The sequence below is a fragment of the Kogia breviceps genome, chromosome 16 (assembly GCF_026419965.1).
Source record: "Kogia breviceps isolate mKogBre1 chromosome 16, mKogBre1 haplotype 1, whole genome shotgun sequence".
Classification (NCBI taxonomy): domain Eukaryota; kingdom Metazoa; phylum Chordata; class Mammalia; order Artiodactyla; family Physeteridae; genus Kogia; species Kogia breviceps.
In genome coordinates, this window is record NC_081325.1 from 20,893,157 (window position 1) to 20,917,215 (window position 24,059).

Genomic DNA, 24,059 nt, shown 5'->3' on the forward strand with positions numbered 1-24,059 from the left:
TGTTGCATCCATCAGCCTTCCCTCCTTTCATTCAGCCCCATCATCTGTCCCATGATGCTGCACACATTTCCGTGTCCTCAGGGTTCTGGGGTTTTCGGTTTTTTTGTTTCGTTTTTGCCGTCAGTCTCCACCTTGTCAGCAAAGTCACCGTATGAAATAAAGGTTTAACTAAATCACTCTTGTTGGAAACCCTTGAATGACTCTGCTGCCAATGGATTATAGATTCTTTAGTGAGAAACACAAGACCCTGTAAGTATGGTCCCTGTCCACACTTCCATTTCATCTCCCACCATACTTTGCCTCACCTTTTCTTCTCCAGTTACAATAAACTGCCCCTAATTCCCACGTCATTTCAACTTAATTTTTGCATCTTCTTTTTCAAATGCCTTCTCATCTCCTCGCTTGGCTCATTTCTACTATTCTTTCGGCACCACCGCCTCCAGGAAGCTTTTTTTTTTAATTTGGAAACAACCAGCATTTTATTATCTTTCCAACTCTGTGGGTTGACTTGGGCTCCCCACTGGGTGCTTTTCTGCTCCATGTGCTGTTGGCTGGGCCTCTAGTCGACAATCTGGAGGCTTTTCTGAACTGGACATCTGCTGTGGAGAACTCACATGGTTGGTGGTTGACTCCAGCTGTCAGCTGGGAGCTGAGCTGGGGCCAGACACCAAGTGTCTCGGTTCTCCTCTCCTCCAAGGAGCCTTGGGCTCGTCAGAGCATGACGACTGTGTTCCAAGCAGGAGTGGAAGCTGCCAGGCTCAGGAAGCCTTCTTGATTTCTCCCTTTTCTCCAAGGATTAGGTACTTGCCCTGCTTGGAGTCTTCCACAACCTTTACATGTATTATCTTTTCACATATTATAATCATCTGTTCATTCCCTCACCAGATGAGTTCCCAGAGAAAACAAAAAAATATATACTTCCTCTTAAGCCCAAGTTATATAATAGATAATGCCTATCCAAAAATTAATTTCTAGAGTCAGAGGCTGAAAGCATCTTTAAGAAACTTATTTCCTTGTGCACTTGGTTTCAAAAAGCTATTTTTAGATTGCTTTCCCATAATCTATGAAAGCCTAACATTTATATAAAATAACTAACTTTTCTACTTAATACCAATCATGTTGTGGTTACTATAAATGCCTAATTAGTAGGGTCTGTAAGAAAGATGTGGAATTTTTTCCCCACCAGATGGTGAGTTTTAGTTTGAGATTTTAATACCTATTTGGAAAGTGTAGGACAATTGTTCCATCCCTAAGCCCAGCTCTCTCATGTCAGAATCTACATAGCATCTCAAGGTAGTTTTCCAACGGCTGCTTTTTTATTTTAATTTTTTTTTAAAACTCATTATAAGAAGGCAAGTAATGTGTCTCTTAGAGGCCTCATAGGTCTCCCAGGCAGAATCTCACCGTTGCAGCTGGACATCAGCGGGGTCTCCACCTTCTACAGTCCAGACATCAACTTTGCAAGTTCAGATTTTTTCCCTGCTTCGCCCAGGAATAATCACACTCTGGCAAGCTGACTTACATGAGTCAAATACCAGTAAGCTGACTTATTTAATACATGGGTAATATATACCCATTTTCCCGGACCCATTCGCCGGCATGGGAGTCTCCTGCCTGGCAGGGCAATCCTTCCAGACGGCCGTACAAAATAGCAACGTGAAGTAAGGGAGGCTCCATAATGGGCCAGAGCCAGTACAAGTACGTGAGGGACACAGTGAGAACCGAACAAATATACAAGCATGTAGCCAAGGGTTTGACGCCTACATTTACGCTTTTTAAAAACGTGAATCAAAATATAAGTACACAGCAAAGGGCTTACAGTCTAATGGAGCAAGATCTATAACAGAAACCAGAATTTGCCATTATAATAAAAATGCAAAGAACTCAGCAGAATTGGGGATGAGAAGGTTGTATGAAAACAGACATTTGAGTTGAGCTTTGAAAAAGGGGAAAAAGTTGGGAAAATGGAGAATGAGACAGAACTCTCCAAAAAGAGAATAATACAAGCAAAAGACATAATATAGCTTGATAAACAAAGGACTGAGATATCAAAATATCCTTTAAAGGATGTCTAAATTCATCTAACTCTAACTGATGAGTTAGATGCCCTTTTCCACTCTAGGGATATTTGTCTTTAAATAAGCAAGACCGGTCATCGAGAATCAGAACATCTTTCCCCTGGACAGCACTGAAAGAATGCCTGAAGATTTCTTAGCTCTCGGACTCTTTCAATATTTCATCTCAGTCTTCAAAACAGTCCATTATATAGAAACGTTACGGCTCTGAGATTGCTTGCATTAGTCATGTTACAGGTGCTGGCTAAGAGAGGCACCTTGGAGTCTCGGATAAACAGGAAGATATGCTTTTTTAATCAAAAACATTTTCAAAACTTTCTTCTACAGAGTTGCTTCTAGGAAGAACTCTGCAGATGAAGAGTTTCATCCATTTTACTATGATCCTTCATGATTTTAATTCTAGAAGGTGCCACCTTATGATCTTGCCCTGTACTCTTCTCTCTTGCATAGTGAGGGGTAACAGCCTTTGTTTTGGCCACGGAGTCCATAAGGATGAAGTATGCCGGTACTTTAAAATGTCTTCCTAAATTTAGTTTCTAATCTAGCCTCATTTTTACTTTTTTTTAATTAAAGCTTGATTTCAGGAGTTTGGACTGTTGGCTATGGTGGGGTATAGAGGTGGATAGAAACTTCTTGCTCAATTCCTATTAGAATATGCCCATTAGAACCTTTATAAGTTACCAATGCTTGCCATTATCTTAGATTTTTAAAACATTTCCAAAATTAGTTACATTTCTCTATATTCTATAGGATGGATTCTTTTCATATTCCTATTCCTTTTTAACTCCCAGATGAACCAGTGTAAAGGTTTATATGGGTGACCTTGTTTACAGGCTGCACTCCGAGGGTTAAAACATGAGCAAGCTACTGCCCACTGTGTGTCTTATTCAAAGAAACCACCCAGTTTTTACATTTGATATAGGAACTTTGGAAACCACCCGGTTGATATAGAAACCACAAGTCTGTCTCCTCAGGGGTTCTCTTTTTTCCTCTAATACAGCAATGAACCCACCTATTGGGTAAGGGCTGTTGCTTATTACATTTTTTGTTTCATCCCATGAAAGATATTCAAGCCTGTCTGGAAGAAAGCTGATCTCCATTTATTGTTTGTCTTTGGCACACTGGTTATTGTGTCTATTTCCGTTTTAGGCCCTGGCTTCTGAACCCCTGGTAGAGGTCCATGATGTACCACAAACCATGTACCTGTGGTTTCTCTACTTAAAGGGAAAGGAGATGCCTTTTCTGTTTCCCAGCTACCCCAACTCTCCAACATCTTCCCATACAAGAGTCTGTCAGCATTCAACCCTACCCTTCTATCAGTGTGTTTAACTGACATGCTCCCCAGATATACTTGAAGACAGTATCCCGGTTGGTTTTGTCTCCTAAAGACATCTATCTGACCCACGTAAGACGGGAAAAAAAGTCTAGATTTAACCACATATAGGTGCTCAATTATGCTTGTTGATTGAATAAATAAAAGGAATGAATGAACAAAGAAAGGAGGGAAAAAAGAAAGAAGAGGATAGGAAAATAAAGGGAGGAAGAGAAACAGGGTTTCCTAGAAGCCCTTATACTTTTTCCCTGATAGCAAGTCATCTTTAAGGATGCCCACCTGTGCCCATTTTGCATCTAGGGGCATCACCTGGCAAAGGGCAGCAAGTGAAAATTTACAACATCTCGATTGTAGCTTCTCTAGTATTTTCACAGATTTAATGTCTGTTTCCATAGAAACAGGTTTGGCAAGGCTTGTCATAGAAGCTAAGAATGAGAGACACATACCATGAAAATCTCACATTCTAACTTCAAGCAAAGCTAACTCATGGTTTTGTCTTTTCAATAACTTAGTGCTTTAAACTCAGCATCAGAGAGCCTTATTAAGAAAGAGTTTCATTACATTAATGAGGGTTTCGTTTTTGACTGTTCGTGTATATCATAAAAGTGAAAGCCATTACAGGAGCAGTGTTACTAGGGAATGTCCTCCGGGGAGTGGAGAACTTTCGGATTCTGGGTACGGCCTTCAGAACGAAGTCTCCACCAGCCACCCTTTCCTCAGTGAAAGGTCTTAGCCAGCACTTGCTCACCTGCCTGTTTTGTTTTCTTCACGTTTGGCTAAACCATTTATAAGTGTTAGGGAAAACTGAAAGACTCAAAGATAAACAGTGAACTGGTTCTCTAAGCAGCCCTCATAACCACTCTCAGACCAGTTTCTGAAACAATGTGAAAGACACAAAAACAATGACCTGTCACTGAAGACCGTTTCACCCTTGGATGAGAAACTATTGCTGTGAAGGATGACTTCTCTAAGGAAACAATGGAAGTGTGTTAGAATCACAGGAAAGGGCCTATTCTTAGGGCCCACTCCCAGATAATCTGATTCAGGAGAAACCAAGGGGAAGCCCAAGAATTGGTGTGCACCAAGCAGCACTGTCTGAACTATCAGTTTAGAATTGGGATGGACTTTTTAATGTCTATTCGCATGGATCGCCTCACATACGCACTTTCTAAAATTTCAGATAAGGACCCTGCACGTACCCTTGTTTGCAACGAACCTACAACAGTGCTACACAGAGCTGTCAACCCACGCAGTAGAGCATACTGGGTTTTTAACCTCTCGGGTGCAGGGAGGGGTCATGTCTTATCGTCTTTGATTCACTCATCACTAGCACAGTAGGCACTTGATAAATTCTGGCAAAACTGAGCCCATCCTGATGTCTTCAACCAGGTGCATTGGCCTTGATTCTTTATAATCTTTTATCTTTGATTTAAAACCTAAATTTAAGAACGGATTTCATTCCAAACCAGTCAAGGTAACAAGGTACCTTCTCACATTTCAAAGAGAACCATGGGCTTCCCTGGTGGCGCAGTGGTTGAGAATCCGCCTGCCGATGCAGGAGACACGGGTTCGTGCCCTGGTCCGGGAAGATCCCACATGCCGCGGAGCAACTAAGCCCGTGAGCCATGGCTGCTGAGCCTGTGCGTCCGGAGCCTGTGCTCCGCAACGGGAGAGGCCACAACAGTGAGAGGCCCGCATACCGCAAAAAAAAAAAAAAAAAAAAAAAAAAAAAAAAAAAAAAAAAAAAAAAAAAGAGAACCATGATGTTTTAAAGCTATCATTGCACATCACGAACAATACCAGAATTGAAGAGGAAGAAATAAAAGATACAACTGAAGCGATTTCCCTGGAGGTCTTTTGAAATCATAAGACTTATGTGGGATTTGTCTAGAATTAAATCACATTTTGATAATCCCTTCTGGCTCTATAATATTTTCTACTGTTAGGTCTCAATACCTAAGACTGTCAGCAAGCCGCTGAACAAACAGCCTTTTATTCTGGTACAGAGGGATTCTATTCGACCTTCAGAATTATGCTTAGAGCAAGTGGGGTGTCAAGATACAGAGAAAGGCACTGAAACCTCTTACTGGCCTGACCAAGACAGGTGGTGTTATCTCCAACTCCCATCCACTTGCCTACATGGTGAGTTTACTAACGCTTTGTAATGATTGATATTTTGAAATAGAGTTGGTTGTGGTCAATAAATCAGACCCTATGGAGAGAATAACGCTAAAAAGTCTATCTTCAGAATGATTTGCTCGTTTTTCTTTTTCCATAATGGTTGAATGCAGGACAATTGATTATTTAGTAACCCAATCAGTGGCTCTGCAGCCTGAATTCCGCCAGGAGGGGACTGAGAGACCAGAAGGGGGTCTCTTTTAATCCAGCTTCAAGTGATAAAAGACAGGGTTTATCTGATTGATTTTCTTTTTGGTTTTTCAGGTCAAAAATGGACCTGTTTAGTTTATGGGCTTTTAACAGATTTTTCACAAGATATTAAATATGAATCGGGTTGCATTTATATTCCTTTAGAAAGCTTTTTCTGCGTTAAGCTTCTAGCATGCAGCAAAATCTAATTACTGATAAGCTGAAATAATTCTCACAGTGTACAATATCCTAAAGGTTGAAGAAGGAGAGAAGGGATGATAGGTTCGGTTAAGTTAGTATTAACAGCAATAAGCTAACAACATTTTGAAGATGAATCTTCCAGCACCAAGCTCCTCTGCTATAATACATTATCAGGCACGTGCAGCACTAGATATGAGTAGAGGATTAAGACCCAGGCAACCTGGGCTACTATCCGGCTTTCTCCAGAATACAGGCTGTGGATATGTTTCTTCACTTGTAAAATGAGTTTGGACTGCCAGTTTCCTAACTCTATAGTTTTATACTTATATAAAAGGAACCCTGAAGTCTTGGCATTAAAAGAATATTTCGTGAGATCCCAAGCAACACTTAATTGGAGTTTAACTTATAACACCTTTAAACCACTGATTTAACCCTCACTAATTGTAGCCCAATTTAGACAGAAGTCTTCAGACTAAAGCTCAATATAATTGATACAGCTCCAGAATAAAGGGACTCTAGCTCAAAACACCAGCATTACTTTGTACAATAGGTAATTACTAGAGAGAAAGTATTGAGCCCACCATTTCACTTTTCCTTTTTTGAAAAAAATTAGGGCAACGGCACTAGAAATATTTTATTCCTAGAACTGTTTTTGTTTCGACTCCCACATAAAATGTATTTTAGCAAAGATATTATATTTGCTATTCTATATTCTGATATATCATATAATGTTGTATTAATGCTTTTATTTTTCCATATGGGCTTCATAATTATGATTTTAATGGCTACAAGTTATTCCCTCATGTTGATATATTATAGTCTATTAGCCATTTTCCCAACTCTGTTTCGAGTTTTGACTAATAGTGTATTCAAAGCAGTAGTTTGGCATATAATTTGATCTCGTTCTATCCCTACGGTAGTCTATTTGTCCTTTTAGTTTCACTTGCCTATAATTACCTCAGATATATTTACTTCGGTCCCAATGATTTTACTTTTTCAGGTTTAAAAATTCCTTGACCATTTAGAAGCTAAATTATTTAAAAGTCACAAATGAAAGGTATGTACATTTAAACAAATTATGGTTAAATGACAAATTCGCCATTTTCAGTATACAATTTACGAGTATTATATTCATAATCTTATGCAACCATTACCATCACCTATTTCTAGACTTATCATCCCAAACAGAAACCCTGACCATTAAGCAATTATTCCCCAATCCCTCCTTCCCCAGGCCCTGGTAACCTCCAATCTACATTGGATATGAATTTATCCATTCTAGGTATTTCATGTAAGTAAAACTTTGTCCTTTTTTGGTCTGGTTTATTTCACTTGTCATGTTTTCAAGGTTCATCTATATTATAGCACGTTTATCAGAACTTTATTCCTTTTTATAGCTGAAGAGTCCATTGCATGTACATTTTATCTGACAATTGGGTTGTTTCCACCCTTTAGCTATTGTGAAGGACGCTGTAATGAACATTGGCATACAAGGATCTGTTTGAGTCCCATTTTCAATTTGGGGAATTTACTGAGGAATGTAGTTGCTGGGTCATATGGCAATTTTATGTTTAGTTTTTGAGGAACTGCCAAACTATTTTCCAAAGTAACTGTGCATTTTTCTATTCCCACCAGTAATATACAAGGATTCCAATTTCTCTGCATCGTCGCCAAAGCTTGTTATTTTTTGTTTGTTATAGCCACCCTAGTAGGTGTCAAGTGTTATCTCACTGTGGCTTTGATTTGCATTTCCCTAATGATTAGTGTTGTTTCATACGCTTATTGACCTTTGCATATCTTCTTTAAAGACATGTCTATTCAAGTCCTTTGTCCATGTTAATTAGAATGTTCAAGTTTCAGGAATTCTTTATATATCCTGGATATTCAACCTTTGTCAGATACAATTTGCAAATATTCTCCCATTCTATGGGTTGTCATTTTACTTTCTTGATAGTGTTCTTTGATGCAAAAGTTTAATTTTGATGAAGTCCAATTTCTTCTGTCGCTTGTGCTTTTGGTGTCATTGCTGTTCTTTGAATCTAGTTTCCCTTTTTACTCCCTTCCAATTCCTTAAAGTGACTTTACCGCCTCAAGTATTACTGTTAAATAGTAATCCAACAAGTTATCTGAGAATAAAGACTTGCAAAAAGTGTTTTTCCTATAATTATTTTAAAATATTGACATTTCTATGTGACAATGTTAAAAGCTGAGAATAATTTTTCCATCTTTAGAAATGGCAATCTTCCAGTTGCTAGTGAATGTAGATTACTTTATAAGCCTTTTTGGATATTTCAAGGATGAATAGCCACCCTAGACTTTCTTGGGGAAGTGCCTGAAGATAAATGATGTAAATTCTGTATAAAGGATAAAATAGAAACTCGGTCAAATATAGGGAACTTAAGGTGTACCCCTTGTGACTAGCCTCTCTCAAAGAAGTAGGTATAATAGTTATACATTTTTAAAGGTGCAGTTCCCTAATTTAAGGGGGAACAAAAAATCTAATGATGATATTTTAGGTAAGTGTTTTTTTTTTCCTGTGGTACGCGGGCCTCTCACAGTTGTGGCCTCGCCCGTTGCAGACGGAGCACAGGCTCCGGACGCACAGGCTCTGTGGCATGTGGGATCCTCCCGGACCGGGGCGCGAACCCGCGTCCCCTGCATCGGCAGGCGGGCTCTCAACCACTGCGCCACCAGGGAAGCCCTGGTAATTTCTTAAGTAGGAGTTTGCTTTTGGTCATATGGTCAATTCCTCCAAATACATCTTCTGAATAGTTTTGTTCTTAGCCATGCCTTCACCCTCAAAGACCTTGTACAAACGTTAAATCTCAATACCAAGCTATCAGAGTTTTGCCTTCCATTTCATCTTCAAGCTGCATTTCCAGCCACACAAACACATTCAGTAACTCCATTCAGCTCGACTCTCTGCCCTGGCTCTGGCAGCATCACACATCCAAGAATGCTGAGCATACGGATTATTCAAATGTTATGTGCTCCCTGAAGTCTGACCTCTTTAGGGAAAAGACATCCCCATACCTTTGGGGAGATGGGGAAAAAATTTTGTTTGACTATGTAAACAGTTTCCACTGATAATATAAACTTGGGAACGTAACAGACCGACTAGGTTCCCAGTTGCCTAAGGAAACCAGCTACTTAAGAATTGACCCCCTCTTTGCAACGTGCTGAGACAGTTGATGAACTATTTCCTACATTATCTGGGTATTTTGTACTCAATCAGGACAAAGTTAAAGTTTAGACTTCAGAAAATTCTCCAATAATTTGTTTATAAGGTATATCATCATTTCTTACATTCCTTTAAAAATTCCCTTGGTCTACCGAAATTGCTAATTCATTCAAAAAGTGCACATGAAGATTGAAGGGTGCATCTTAGATTTTTACTTTACTTGCAAGGTAACAGGTTAGCCTGCCACAGCTTCGTGGATGCTGACAGATGACATGAAACTCTTGGACCAGAGATTCCCAGCAGTAACAGCCAGAGTATCATCATTTTCTTGTGCTGGTTGCCTGAACCCTGTTTCACACAGGGCAATGCCAAGGGAGCCACAGTAGATTGCACAGAGAAGAGGAATCCGAGTTTAACAAACTCAAATCCTTTATGATAAGCAGTAAGCAACCTCCCCCTTTGCTTCAGATGGATACTATATCATCCAAGGTTGTTCACTACTCAGACATCCTTGAAAAGATACTCTGGAGAAAGAGCAACTCAAAGTTCCATCAAGAATTGTCTCCACAATTTTATATTACATCGTATTCACATTAGTACCACGCTCTGTCATAATGTTGATATAAATTCATAAATGGTAGACTATAGAATAAGACATTCAAATTGAAAATGGCCCCTTCTGAGACTGGGAATTTGTTAAGATTTGGGGGTTAGCCTTTACTTTCCAGGATGAAGGCCAGCTGTAACCAGCTTGTAGAAAAGATATATTTTAGATATATATGCCAGGTAACTTTATGTCCACTACATTAGCATATAGTAAGCATTTTAAGAATATGCTGTTGTCATTGGTATTAGTTCCAGGCAAGGGTCAACAACTAGTTTTTAATTTCCTATTTCCCTGTTTCGGGACTCAACTTGGAAAGTTCTTCCCAAGATAGGTACATGTTCTATTGCTTCATTTGCTTTAAGCCGTTGCTCTAGTGCTTATTTCTTGTGAGGCCTACCCTGATCTCCCCAGAGAAATTACTACATTCTCTCCCATCTATTCCCCATCCATTTTATCCATTTTCCCCCTCTACCTTACTTTATTAGCTTCTATTATGTATTTACTTATGTTTTATCTTCAGCTGAAATGAAAGTTCCATGAGGGTAGGGGTTTGTAATCTATGTCACTGATGAATCTCCAGCCCCACATACTATACCAAGCCCAATACCTGGTGCTCAAGAAATGTGTTAAATGAGAACTAGCTCAAGGAGATTAAGTAGCTAGTCAGGATTTCATAATTAAGGCAGAATTGGTCAAACGCAAGTCTTCTGACTTGAAGTCCATGACTATTTCCACTGTGCAGCACTGCCTTTCCTCAGCCTCTCCCTACCCTAAGGCCTTTCGGCAGGTCTAGGGTGGCTCTGCCCAAGAGCTGAGAGACCCCAGGAAAAGGAGGGAAGCAGAGAAGGACGAACTGTGAGGCCAGGCTAAGGCTGAAGGACGGGTCAGCTTCACAGGTAAGCACATCAGGAAGCAGATCACCTGATCCACCTGTATCTGTGTGAGCCAGCCTCCTGGGTTAATAACACAGATGCATTTCTCTGAGGCCTGGAAACGTGAACTGTCCGAAGTCTAATCTCTCCAAGTCAGGACGGCTCAGAGTAATAAACACCTTATAGAGAATTTTAATCTACAAAGCAATTTATAAAACTCTTACAAAAGAATCCTCTTAGGATTCCCAGGATGTGGGCAAGATACAGACAGCAGAACTTGAAAATAATGAAGACAGCAAAAAGGTCTCATGAGATGCCTGGAGGGAGCCCAGAAAAGCTTACCTTGTGTTCCGAGCATCCACACGTTCCCATTGCTGCTAACGACTTTTAGGAGTGCCTCACCTTCAGTCTGTGTATCCTCCAGTCAGTGAGCAACGTGGCCAAGCGTTCCACACTTCAGATTTACCCTCCCCCTGCCCCCAGCAGCACAGGTGTGTATATACATACATGTACCCATATATACATATACTCTAAGTAAATGACCCAAAAATGTTTTTGCCTTGAATCCAATAGTTCTGAACTGTACGATAGCCAACTAGACATGTCTGTTGCTATTTAAAGGTCCTATCTCCCTTGATGATGGCATTTCAAAGGGTTAGCTCCCTGGTCCTTGGGAAAGGCATTCCTAGTTGTAAGACTTGCAAGAGGATTTTTAAAAGATTTAAAGCCCAAAGCCAGAGAAAGAATTTACAACTTTACAAAAGAAAATGCTCTGAGAGAAGGGAAGGGAATGTCTCTTCCCTTATTTGTAATAAGGAGTATTTATCCTCTTGCTTTTAATTTGTATTTGCCCTTAAAGTCTATACAAGTAATATGCTAACTCAAAGTTGTATAACCATTTATAATGTGACTGTATTTGACTAACTGCTGGGAAAATAAGTCTGAATTAAAGAACCTAAGTTACAGATTTTAAAAGAAACTTTTACTCTCAAACGTACATGGCAAAACAGGGTTATACCAAAGAAACTGTCAGTATAGAGGTCCTTGATATTTTCTTTGAGGATTAAATTGAAAACTTGTATAGTGATTTAAGTCATTTACCTGGAAATGACCAACAAGTGCTTAAAAGCATTCTACTCTTTTTTAAGTTAATATTTCCACCAATAACTTGTTTTATTTTTAGAACAAATGTCATTTTATTAGTACCAGTATTTTTCTACATAGTCCAAAATAGGGACATTCAAATAAAGTGTTATAATGAACCAAGCAAAGAACTTAATTTTCCTTGGGTGTATTGCCTTACTATAGTTCTTTGCCTCATGTGTTGTGTTATTGAAAATGTTGCATAGAACAATCATATGCTCTCACCAACTTCCATTATAACTTAGGAAAACTAACCCCTATACTATTTTATTAAAAAGTTAGATTTCAGTACTTGATAAGATTCACAATCAAGAAAATCATACCATTATCTACATCAAGGAAAAGTCAGCTGTGGTCTCCATGTACTCTGTATTTCATTCTCATAAAATGCCTTCATGGTAATCAGCTGGTCACAAAGGTGCCAAAATTGTTTATATACTCATTAATACATACACCTATTAACCCAGTTAATTTGTAGATGAACACTTGAGTGTTTAAACCACCACAGGTTTGATTCATTATTCAACAGAATTCAGAGGTATCAGCTATGTAAGTAAAGACCTTTTAAAAACTTCTCAACGGCTTCCCATCTCCCTTAGGATGGCTGTGAAATGCTTTCCTTAGGCTTAAATGCTAAATAAGTCCTTTTGCCCTCAGGCACCTGTCCATTTCTCCACCCTCACTTCACCTCACTTGCACCTTATCTCCCTTAGGACCGGCCTACTCTTCCCCCAGTTACTACACTCTTTGGCTTCAGGGTTTAAATATCATTTCCAACCCCACCCACCCACCCACCCACCCTTCACTTCTTACTCCTTCCTGTAGGTCTTGCCTCCAAGTTCTGTAAAGTGGAGTATTTCACCAGCGAAGTTCTTACCAATTAGAGAACACTCTTAGGAGTTAACTGACCCAACAGATGTTGTAAGTTGTCTTACAAAGACTCCATTTAATAGGAGTCACTAACAACTGCCTCTCCCAATCAAGGGTAAGCCAGTTTTTATTTCCCCGTTTCTCTTACCTATTTGGGTGCTTTCTCTTTGGGGGCCTCTATGTCCCTCAGAGCCACCCTGCATCTATCCCAAAGTTATACAGTACGTTTTTCCCTGCTAACTTCCCTTGTCCTGCTTATATTTTATTAAACTTGATAGTATAGTTTGCCTTCCCTAATACATTAATGTGCATAGAGCGTATCTTACACAGTGCTTACCTCTATTCTTAGATTGTGGTACCTACAGAATAGGCCCTTAATGACTGAACACACAGGGGGAAAAGAATGTTCTTTCAAGGAGCTACTTGCTGTGAGTCATCTCCTCTAAAGTGTGAAATGCTTAAATTGATCGATTCAAAACTATATGCATTGCCTATGTACTGTGCACCAACTGCTGGGTTGAAGTACGCTTACAGAAGGTACAAAAATTTAATTCATTGTAATAGTCAAATTTGACAAGGCACTTCTTTGCTGTCATCTGGTTCTCTATTTTGCATGCTTACACAGGGGTCATTTTGAAGTCCGCAGCTAATTTCTCATGTCAGAAATTAGTAGGATCCTGCCCCATCTCCCAGGAACTAAAGGGCAGGCAACAGCAAGGCAGCCTATTTTTGTCTTCTAAAGGGGGGGTGTCCCCACATGTATCCAGTATTCCTTACCTTGGGCTCTTTGGCAATAGGCAAAGGCATAAAACAAACCGACTTCAGTTCGGTAATTAGTGATCCAGGAAGTCTGGGCAACAGAGATTACGCCAGAGAAGGAACCTCCTGTTCAGAGTTGTTAGAGAGGCACACATGGGCTTTTCCACCTCTGCAAAGTAGCACTTGGAGGAGGGGAAATTTCTCCAAAATAATTCATTCCATCTGCTTCAGCCCCTACAGGACTTCTATTTGGGACAAGGTTTTAGTTGATAAGAGCTAATGGGTTCTAAGTTATCACGCCTTCCAGAAATGGGTGCATTTTAAGTAGAGAGTGCCAGAAAGATCAAGACGTGCGATATAAAGAAATGAATCTGTGATGGGAAAGTTTGGGGAAGGTGGGAGAGACAATTTGAAAACAGACCTTTCTATGTCTCCCAAACTACATCACAAGGGCAAGTTTACTCCATGGGCCACAGCTGATTGGGGATGGGGGAGGGGTGGTGGAAGGAGCTGTGTCGGTATTTGTTGCTGGGTCATGTGTCTAGAGGTACTGAAAATTTAATACTGGTTTTGGGGATAAGGGAAAGACATTTTTCACAATCTCAAAGTATGTCAGTGAGAAGGAAGCTGCTTAGGAGAAAAAATAAAATAAAATCATATCCTTTGGAATCCCAAACTCCAAGTTTCAGAAATGCTAACACTCAATAGGATTTCATCTTTTTCTCCTTTTCTTGCTGCTAAGCTTTTCTCCTCCATTTGGCTCTGAACCTGGTTGCTTTTTTCACTTTATCATTTTGGTTCAGTTTCCTACCAGCTGTTATGAAATGACTAGGACCTTTTAAAGGGATAAATTCGTATTTTCCCATGTCTGCCTACAACAAAATCATCCGGTGATTCTAATAGTAAGTAATCAACCTTTCACTATGGTGATTAAAAGATATATATCTGAATTTGCATTCATTTGTAGAAATTCTTCCCGGGAGCCATTCATTTTTCATCAAGTTCCCTGTGCTTTCCATTACTTCCTTCCATCTCCCTGTGGTCAACCTGCCCGAGTAAGCAGCTCTATTTCACTGCAATCTCTTGCTCGGCAAATGCAAAACCATTAGCAAATGTTAATAACAGTAACCCATCAGACTTCATTATTTCAGTAATGGAATCTGTCAAGGTCAGCCACTGATAGCTGTTAATGACCACTTTGTTAATAAATAGGGGGTAGCTGCAACAGTATTCATTTTAAGCAAATAAAATATGTTCTGATTAAGAATTCTTTCTGCCTGGTTGGAATCCAATTAAGCCAGCTTCTGAAGACAGGCTCACTCAGGATCTCTCTGCTTAAGAATAGAATCAGAGACAACATAGTATAAGTTGGACTTCTTTCCATAAAGCTCTTCCTCTCTTTGGAAGCAGTAGAGCTTTCCTTCATCCAAAAGAAAATAAAGGAGAACGCTCTGCAATCCTCTTTTGCCACAGACCGCCCCATCTCAGGCCCGAACACAAACCTACACCCACACCCCCCCAGTTTACCATAACTGGCACCACGGTTTTAATTTGTTCACATTACCATCGGGGATTTCTTCATTAGTATGGAGGTTTCCATGTATTATATAGCAACATAAAGTAGACTTAGACCTCAGATTAAAAGTCCAGCCAGGGGAACAGTCAAAATATTTAGTAACCTTTATGACAGACACCAACCCAGGACCCTATAGTACAGTGAGACACAAATATGTAAACAAAATATAATTTGAAGCAGATAAAAGTGCTATGAACGAACAGAACATAGTACCACGATAGTAGTAATGGTAACTATTTAGAGAAGATGTTCAGAAAAAGCTTTTCTGACCATTTTTTATTTCAGCTGAAATTTGGAAACCGAGTAGCAATACAGTAACATCTTGAGGCCTTGGACAAATTGTTAAAAACCTTTGGGTCTTTTATTTTCTTTTTCCCTGCATGTTGAGTATTGCTGTCTTAGAGAAAAGCAGTTTTTCAGAGTGAAAAAATTCCTGAGCCTTAATACTGAGAAAAGGATAATGTGACATCACTACAAATACTTTACTGCAGATCAAAGTTACAATTGTTTCTTGTGGTGAACAAAAATTCCAGCCTTTTGTAGAATGAGGAACCAAGGGTTAGGGCCCATCTATCCTGCTTTTCTCAATAGCTGCTCCTTCCCTTCGCCAATCTTGTCTAACTTATCAAATGGCCAAGTCAGAATCCTGAGCATCGTTCTTGCCGTTTTCCTTGCCTCCCAGAGTCCATGGTCATGTCTATTATTTCTGTTGCCTCAATATCACCTGATTTCATTCCTTTATCTCCACCCCCTCTGCCTCGGCATTCATCTGAGACTTTTTTTCTTTTTTGCGGTACGCGGGCCTCTCACTGCCGTGGCCTCTCCCGTTGCAGAGCACAGGCTCCGGACGCGCAGGCGCAGCAGCCATGGCTCACGGGCCCAGCCGCTCCGCGGTACGTGGCATCTTCCCGGGCCGGGGCACGAACCCGCGTCCCCTGCATCGGCAGGCGGAGTCTCAGCCACTGCGCCACCAGGGAAGCCCGACTTTACCTTTTGACAGGAATCGTGTTATATTCTCTCAAGTGGTCTTATTCCCATTTCTAGTTCATACTCATGTTAGTGCCCGGCCTAATTTGTAAAGCACAAAGACAACCAAGTCTATCCTCTGCCTGGAATCTTATTGGCTCCTTTCTAGTTCCTTGTGCATAAAGCATGACATGGAAGGCTTATCAAGAATTCTCACAGGATGGTGGCCACCATGAAGAAGGCGGCTGCAGAAGATGTCAATGTTACTTTTGAAGATCAACAAAAGATAAAACAGATTTGCACAGAATGCAAGTAGATTCACAGAGCTGAAGGAAGAAAGAGAAGTAAAAAAGAAACAACTCCAGAATTTAGAAGATGCTTGTGAGGACATCATGCTTGCAGACTACGACTGCTTACTGATACCTTATCAGATTTGTGATGTTTCCATTAGCCATTCTGAAGAAGAAACATAATATAAGAAGCAAAGAAAAATTTGAAAGAAGAAACTGACACCTTAGAATCCAGAATGGAATCAATTCAGCAGGTGTTAGCAGATTTGAAAGTACAGTTATATGCAAAATATGGGAGTAACAAACCTTGAAGCTGATGAAAGTTAAACATTTTATAATACTTTTTAAAATGTTTAACAAACTTGAATATTCTTTAAAATGATAATTGCCCTTCTCCAAATGATGTGCAAAGCAAATTTTTTTAAATTTTCATTTATTTAATGGAAACTTGCCTATTTTCAGGTCTTGCTTTATTTTTAAAAGACAGTATTCATCTATGTATTTTGCATAACCATTATCTCAAGTGTAGAGGCTTTGTCATGCTATTAAAATCAGTTAAGCAATCATTTACATTTCTATATCATTTAGAATATTTGCGCAATTTTTATTACAAAAAAATTTAACAGTTAAAAAAAAATTCTCTGCCTTTCTACTCCATTCTCAACCCTGTTATGCTACCAGCAACTCCTCATTGCGTCCTAGCCTCTTTCCTCAGGATGCTTCCTCTCTCTGGAGCATCTTCCCCTTCTTTATTACGACCACTACTGTTCACCCTTCAAGACTCAGCTCGGCACTCATTTCTTCCCAGAGTCCTCCCCTGACAGCTGTCTGAGGGGCTTGTCCTGGAGGAATCCTTAGCACCTTCCTCGTCCAGACCCATATCTGTTTACCAAGAAGCTCCAAATCAATGTGTCCAAAACCGACTTATTACCTTCTCCCTAAAACTTGTTTTCTATTTCAGGTTCCACTCTACAAAGCTAAAAACCTTCAGTCTTTTTTCTTCCTGTACCCACACCTAATCACTAAGTTCTACCAATTCTCTTACCGTCTTATGAATCCTCCACTTTTCTGTGTCCCCACTGCTGTCTGTCACTTTCTCACCTTGTGTACTGCATCAGCCTCTTTACTGGTCTAGTTCCCTTCTAATCCATTTTCCACACCGCCAGACCTTTCAGCCGATCATTTCCATTCTCGTCTTAAATCATTTAATGGCTGCCCACCGCCCTCAGGATCAAGTTAAAACTTCTCCAAATGGCTCACAAGGCCCTTCAAGATATAGCTCTTGCGTACCTCTTCAGGCTCATCTCTCTCTGGAGGATCCTTACCTCATATTGAATTACTTTCAGTTCTTATTATGTGCTGTGCTTTCTTGTCTCTAGGGAATGTATCCAATTTGTCTGGATAAAGCCTCATTTTTGAGGTCTCAGTTTTTGATCCCTTTCTACAGAAAGTTTTCTTGATCTGTCCCCAAATCCAAGTGCCCTTCTGTGCCCCTCATTGTAGCCTGAAACTGCTGCTACCCTAGGATGTATTACCCTGTTAGTAATGCCTTCTACTGAACTGTAAACTCTGATGTCAGGGACTCTTTCGGCCAAGCTTGTACCCTCGGTACTCAGCACTATTCCTGACACTTAGGAGACATTCAGAAATTATTCTCCCCATGAATAATAAGTAGTTAGATAATGATATCCCTTTAACCTAAGTTACAAGCCTTTTCATAAGAAACCCTGATCCCAGGATCAAAGTACTGAGAGAGAGCATATATAAGAACCACCATACCAGATATACCAGTAGCCCCGTTCGCCCTAGTAATTTGTACTAAGAGTTGAACAGGCTCCACTAGAGAAACGCCAGTTGATCTTACCTTTCCCAAACTTTAAGGTATATGTAAGTCTCGTACTGACTTAACAGATCGATCTTCCATAAGGTAGAGGGCTAGCCATCCCCCCAGACATTTAGAAGACTCATTTCTATTCAAAACCCTGCTGCAATTTTTATCTCGAGTTTCATAAGCTCATAGTGAGTGAGGTAACATGCCTACGTCTTTACTTCCTAGCCGTCTTTGTTGGGAAAAAGAGAGGTTAAGTAATTAGGTTTATTGAGAATTCACTGGAAAGAAAGTTGTGCCTAGTGTTTGCATTTATTTCAAGTCTTTTCTAAATTGCTTATTAGGCTCATTAGAAAGCCATGAGGGATTACTGTTTTGCTTTATTTTAATGAGGGATTTTTACAGAGAAAAAAACTATTCAAATTGGGTACTCTTATAAGGAGGATGAGAATCATATTAGCAGGACACAAACGCCTGCATCTTGTTCTTAACCCACTGTTTAGAACACTGTCAGTTCTCCAAGAGAAATGTATAACCAGAGGATGAAGCAGGACAAAGGATCGCTTTGTTCTACCCCCTTTTGTCCTAAATCCAGTCTCTTATCTTGAATGTCACGAATATACCAGCAAGGAAGAGTTATAAGTATCAGGTGGTGGTAGCCAGAGCAGAGACCATTTGCCCCAGTGCCCAGGGTTCTTTAAGACCTTAGGGAACTCTTACTTCTAGAGCCGCCACCCACATCATCTTAAACATGTATGTTCAATGTGGCATAATGTAGCCAGGTCAGCTCTAATAGTTAGATGTTACACTGTATCCACACTTAGATGTTTATTTTGAAAAGGTTACATATGTGTTTGGGATTTTTTTCAAGATCTTAAAATTTTCACAGGCCCTTCAGAACACCAAAAGGTCCCCACCTGCCACCCCACCTCAGACCATTTTAGGGAAAGCAAGCTTTGGATTTCTGTCCCTTGTTATCCTTTGTCTCACTACATGTAATAAAGAGCATCCACAGAAGCATCAGCAAAAGCCAAAGAAAACGACGGCCAGGATATCTCCCAGCTGGGAGCCCCTTCACGCCCCAGACAAGGGAAGAAGTGGAAATGAGAGACAGCCCCCCTCCCACCCTAATGAGATTTATTTAGGGTCTCACACAAGAAAAACGTTAGGTTGGACCATGTGAAACTGTACTTTCTGCAGGTCAAAGGTGGCTAAGTATCAGCCTTACTCATGTTTCAACCTAATAATTCGATGAATGTCCTTGAATCCGACCAATCTGTAGCATCACTTCTCCGAGGAGGCAGAGTGAAGGAAAGAGGGTGTACTAGTTTCCTAGGCTGCCATACCAAAACGCCGCAGACTGGGTGACTCAAACAGAAATGTATTGTTTCACAGTTCTGGAAGCTAGAAGGCCAAAATAAAAGCATCGGCAGGGTTGGTTCTTTCTGAAGGCTGTGAGGGAGAGTCTGCTCCATGCCTCTCTCCCAACTTCTGGTGTTTTGCTGACAGTCCTCTGCATTCCTCATCTTGATAGATGCACCACCCAATTTCTACCTTAATCTTTAGGTAACGTTATCCCTGTGTGTTTCTCTCTGTACCCTAATTTCCCCTTTTTATAAGGTCACCAGTCATACTGGATTAGGGCTCCTTCTCGTGACCTTATTTTAACTTGATCATCAACAAAAACTATTTTCAAATAAGGTCACATTCACAGATACTGGGAATTAGGACTTCAACATCTTTTCCAGGAACACTCTTCAACTAAAACTGGGTGTTGCAGATGGGTGGCAGGGGAGAGTGGGATGTAATCTATGATCTTAACCAAACGCTGTAATCTGTTTTTCCCTTAATCAAATGTTAATTACATGCCCACATCCCTGAACCTAGGGAGTCTCTGCTGACTTCTTTTATTAGTGACATACACCATAAAATCCCCAGGAAAATTTCAGCCTAGAAAGAGTTGAAGTCAGGTAGGGCCAGACCTGGAATAGTGATATTTTATTCGAATAGAGGCAAAAAAAAAAGAAAAGAAAAGGAAGAAAAACAGACCACCACTGGAATTCCTGACAATAAAAGTCAATTCTAGTAGCTTCTACCTCAAGCCAGTACAAGCCTGAAATGAGTTAAATTGTATGAGCTCTATTATGTGCCCCTCTTACAGGCTAACAGAGAAGGAGTCTAATTAACTGTTTTAACAGACTCTAAAAGCAATCGTAACAGATGAGACTACTAAATGTATGGCTCACAGCTACAGAGGAATACCTAAGCCTTTGATATTTGTAACACCACCTGCTAGACGATTCTCTTATTCTCAGAGCATCGATCCTCTGCTCACACAACAGTTAATGAATGTTTCTGTCCTATTCACACCGCAAGAGTTCAAGTTCAACTAACATCTGTGAGCATCTCCTAAAAGATGTCACTGGGGGCCTTACCACTTTCTCTCATTTAATCCTCACAACAACTCTGAGAGATAAACTTTGTTAGCAAAGAATCAAATCCCAGACTTGACACTGTGTCCAGAGCCCTCCCCGTACAATTTGATAATGTTCTGAAGGAAAATACACGTGCTACTGATGACCAGGACCCTTCTGGCTTAGCTCCTCAGGCTGGTTTCCCTTTAATCTTCCAGGTTTAAAAGTAAAGAAGGGCCTCCAGGTGCTATGACAAAGGCAGATTCACTGGGACGGCAGACTTACCTCTTCTAAACCTAACAGAAGAGGGGAATTGGGGAATCGGAGAACTAGCATAAAAGCTATGAAAAAACCTCTAGGAGGGCCTCCCTGGTGGCGCAGTGGTTGAGAGTCCACCTGCCAATGCAGGGGACACGGGTTCGTGCCCCGGTCCGGGAGGATCCCACATGCCGCAGAGCGGCTGGGCCCGTGAGCAGTGGCCGCTGAGCCTGCACTCCGCAATGGGTGAGACCACAGCGGTCAGAGGCCCGCGTACCACAAAAAAAAAAAAAAAAAAAAAGCCTCTAGGAAAACAGAAGGTGATCAGGTCCACACGTGAAAGACACATAACCCAGAAGGGAAAAGCGCTGAGAGCCACAGACAGCATAGTGGGCTCCCCCTTAGAGCCACTGCCCTTGGCAGAGACTGCTTGCCAGGTGACCAAACAGAGACACAGCAACCTTGGCTGGTACCTCCTCCAGCCGCTAAGTTCAGGCCAGGGCTGCAGCTCTTGGCCTTGGCAGCACATAAGAATCACCTGTGGAGTTTTAAAAACCTTCTGTCCTAGGCCTCACAGTCAGACAATAGGTTCAGTCCAGGTGTCAGTATTTTAAAGCTCCGAGGTGGTTCCAGTGTGCTCCACGGTTGAGAACCACAGAATCAAAGTGCAGGAAAAGGGAAGGAGCAGCCAGCTGGCCCCCGAGCTTTCTCTTCTCCTGCCTCCTCCCAGCCCAAGGGATAGGGGATTGGGGGCTAGAGCAGCAGCCCACGCAGGTGCCGTGGGGGCATCCAGGCAGGATGTGGGCAAATGGGGGGCGTCTCTGAGCCCACATTTTAATACTAGAGGCCCTCCGCCCTAAGGTCCATCCTTCCCCGCTAATAGAATCGCCAGGAGGCACACAGGCTAGGGTGCGAGCTATAAAACCCCTTCTCCCGTTGTACACAATCAGCTGTGGCAGCTTAAATCCTCAGCACAAACTCAAGAAAAAAATACTTAGGCCTATGAGAAGCAAGTCTATAAAGGAAATACTAGTAGCCCAACCTTTACCTGACAATTCAGAAGTAACATACCATACAAAGGAAAAATAACCGCAAGACTGACACAGGCAGCAACACCGGATGCAAAAAACACAAGAATTCCCAAGACCTTTATGACAAAAAAGCCTTAAACGATTATAGACAAAACAATAAGACTTAGCCAGTTAAAAAGATATAACATGTTCATATTGGGATAATTTGACATCGTAAACTGCAGAACTAAGATGTTAGCCTCCCCCCAGATTAAACCCGGTTTCAATTATCAAAAGGATTTGAGGAACTTGACAAAGTTATTGTAAATGTTTACGGGAGAACAAGTCCATCACATCTGTAGCTTGTATGAGGAAGAGGGAGGACCAGGGACAAAAGGCAGGGCTTCTGTCCCCCAGTCTCATACTTATTTCACCCCAAGTGGCTACAGCTGTGAATTGCACTTTAATAACAATAAATAAAGGTGAAAAGCAAGGCTGCTTTCCATATTGTGGAACAGTTTTCTTCCTCACAGGAAGGTTTAAAAGTTCATACATGAGCTTGGATGGCATCAAAACTCATCAAGTTTGGACGAGTTTGCTGGGTGACTCTCACTCCAAATGAACAAACGCAGTGCCCTCAAAACAGTGGGGGCTGTGTAAAAGCAAAGGCTGGAGAAACCCCACACTCTGACTGACCCCCTAAATGTGCCTACTTACAGCAACACCCCCGTATCAGAGAAGGAACTGGTCCGGGCAATGTGTGTTCCCTTCCCGCTGCTGCAGTAACAATTACCACAAACTTAAGCAACACTTCTGTCAACTTCAAAAAAAAAAAAAAAAAAAACCACAAATGTGTAACCTTCAAGTCTAGTTAGAAGTCCAAAATAGGTCTTACCGGGCCAAGTCAAGACATCAGCAGGGCTGCGTTCCTTCCAGGGGCTGGGGGAGAAAGCATCACCTCGCCCTCTCCAGCTCCCAGAGTCCACCGGCCGCCATCTTCCAAGACTGAATCACTCTGACCAAGCTCTCCCGCCTCCCTCTCCTTCCTTAAGTATGCTTGTGATTACAGTGAGCCCACCTGGATGATCCAGGCTCCTCGCCCTGTTTGAAGGTCAGCTGATTGGTATCCTTAATTATCATCTGCAACCTTAAGTCCCTTTTGCTGTGAAATACAACGTATTCAGGTTCCCGGAGTTAGATGTGAGCATGTCAGGGGATCATTACTCTGTCCCCGACAAAATGCATCAGTTCAAGAATTTAGTGGGCTGGAGCTGGTTAAACAGAACCTTTGCTACTGTCACGAAGTTTAGAAAAGCAGTGAGCGCATAATCAAGAAGTTCACAGTTTACTTAGCCGGATCCACCACTACCCCACATGCCCAAAATGTTGTTAAAAGGAGGGTCTCTCTCTCTCTCTCCCACTTGCTCTAAAACCATCCTACCCTTGTAAACTGGACAACTGAGCAATTTTTCAGAAGTTCCTCTTTCCACTGTATGAAAGTTGTCTTTTGTCTATGTGAAAGTATTCTTTTGGTTTGACTTATTTTAAGAATTGCTTCAATTTTAACACGTATGTAACTGGCAAATTACCTTCTCCCCGGGATACTAACGTGTTTTGTGGTGTGTGTGTACACGTGCGTGTGTGTACATGTGTTTTAACCTGAATACACAATTCATCAAAAAGCTCATCCTTTTATCATTTTCCTGCCTTTCCTTAAAATTAACTGGCTCATTAAATTTTTGACTGTGACTTGTGTCTCTTGATGTGTTTTTAAAGTATAAATTGCTTCCATATTCTAAGAAAAGCACTATCCAGGAGATATGGAACTATGAAGCTGTGAAGCTGTGATTTTATCAGGAGGCACATACACTCTCTCTCTCTCTCTCTCTCTCTCTCTCTCTCTCTCTCTCTCACACACACACACACACACACACACACACACATACAAATGTAGCCTTTGTATATCCAGGTTCAATGGTCCAGAATCATTTTTGTGTTACAGAGTATTGCGGGATTACCTTTCCCCTGAAAATTTTACATAGTCAGAAGAACATAAACTTTTGCATTCATTTTCAGAGGGTTTCTACCCCACCCCCATCCATGAAATCATCTAAAGGTTAACTTGGAAGAAAAACATTCAACATCAGCGCAGATGCAGGATATCCATCAGCTGAAACCCTGGGAAAGAGAATGAGTGTAAAAAAATAGTGGAGGAAATTGTAATTTTAAAAATGTTAAAATTGTTCATGTTAATGTAAAAATGTCAAATTTAAAAAACTGGGAAATGTGCATTAAAGACTTACAGTAGA

General features: G+C 40.9%; 1 protein-coding gene and 1 pseudogene across 1 annotated transcript in view; both read left to right on the forward strand.

Annotated features, from left to right (window-relative positions):
* Window positions 1–24,059, forward strand: part of HTR2A (5-hydroxytryptamine receptor 2A) — a 63,329-nt gene that overhangs the window by 17,026 nt on the left and 22,244 nt on the right. The window lies entirely within an intron of this gene.
* LOC131743317 (prefoldin subunit 4 pseudogene) lies at window positions 16,171–16,567 on the forward strand (annotated as a pseudogene).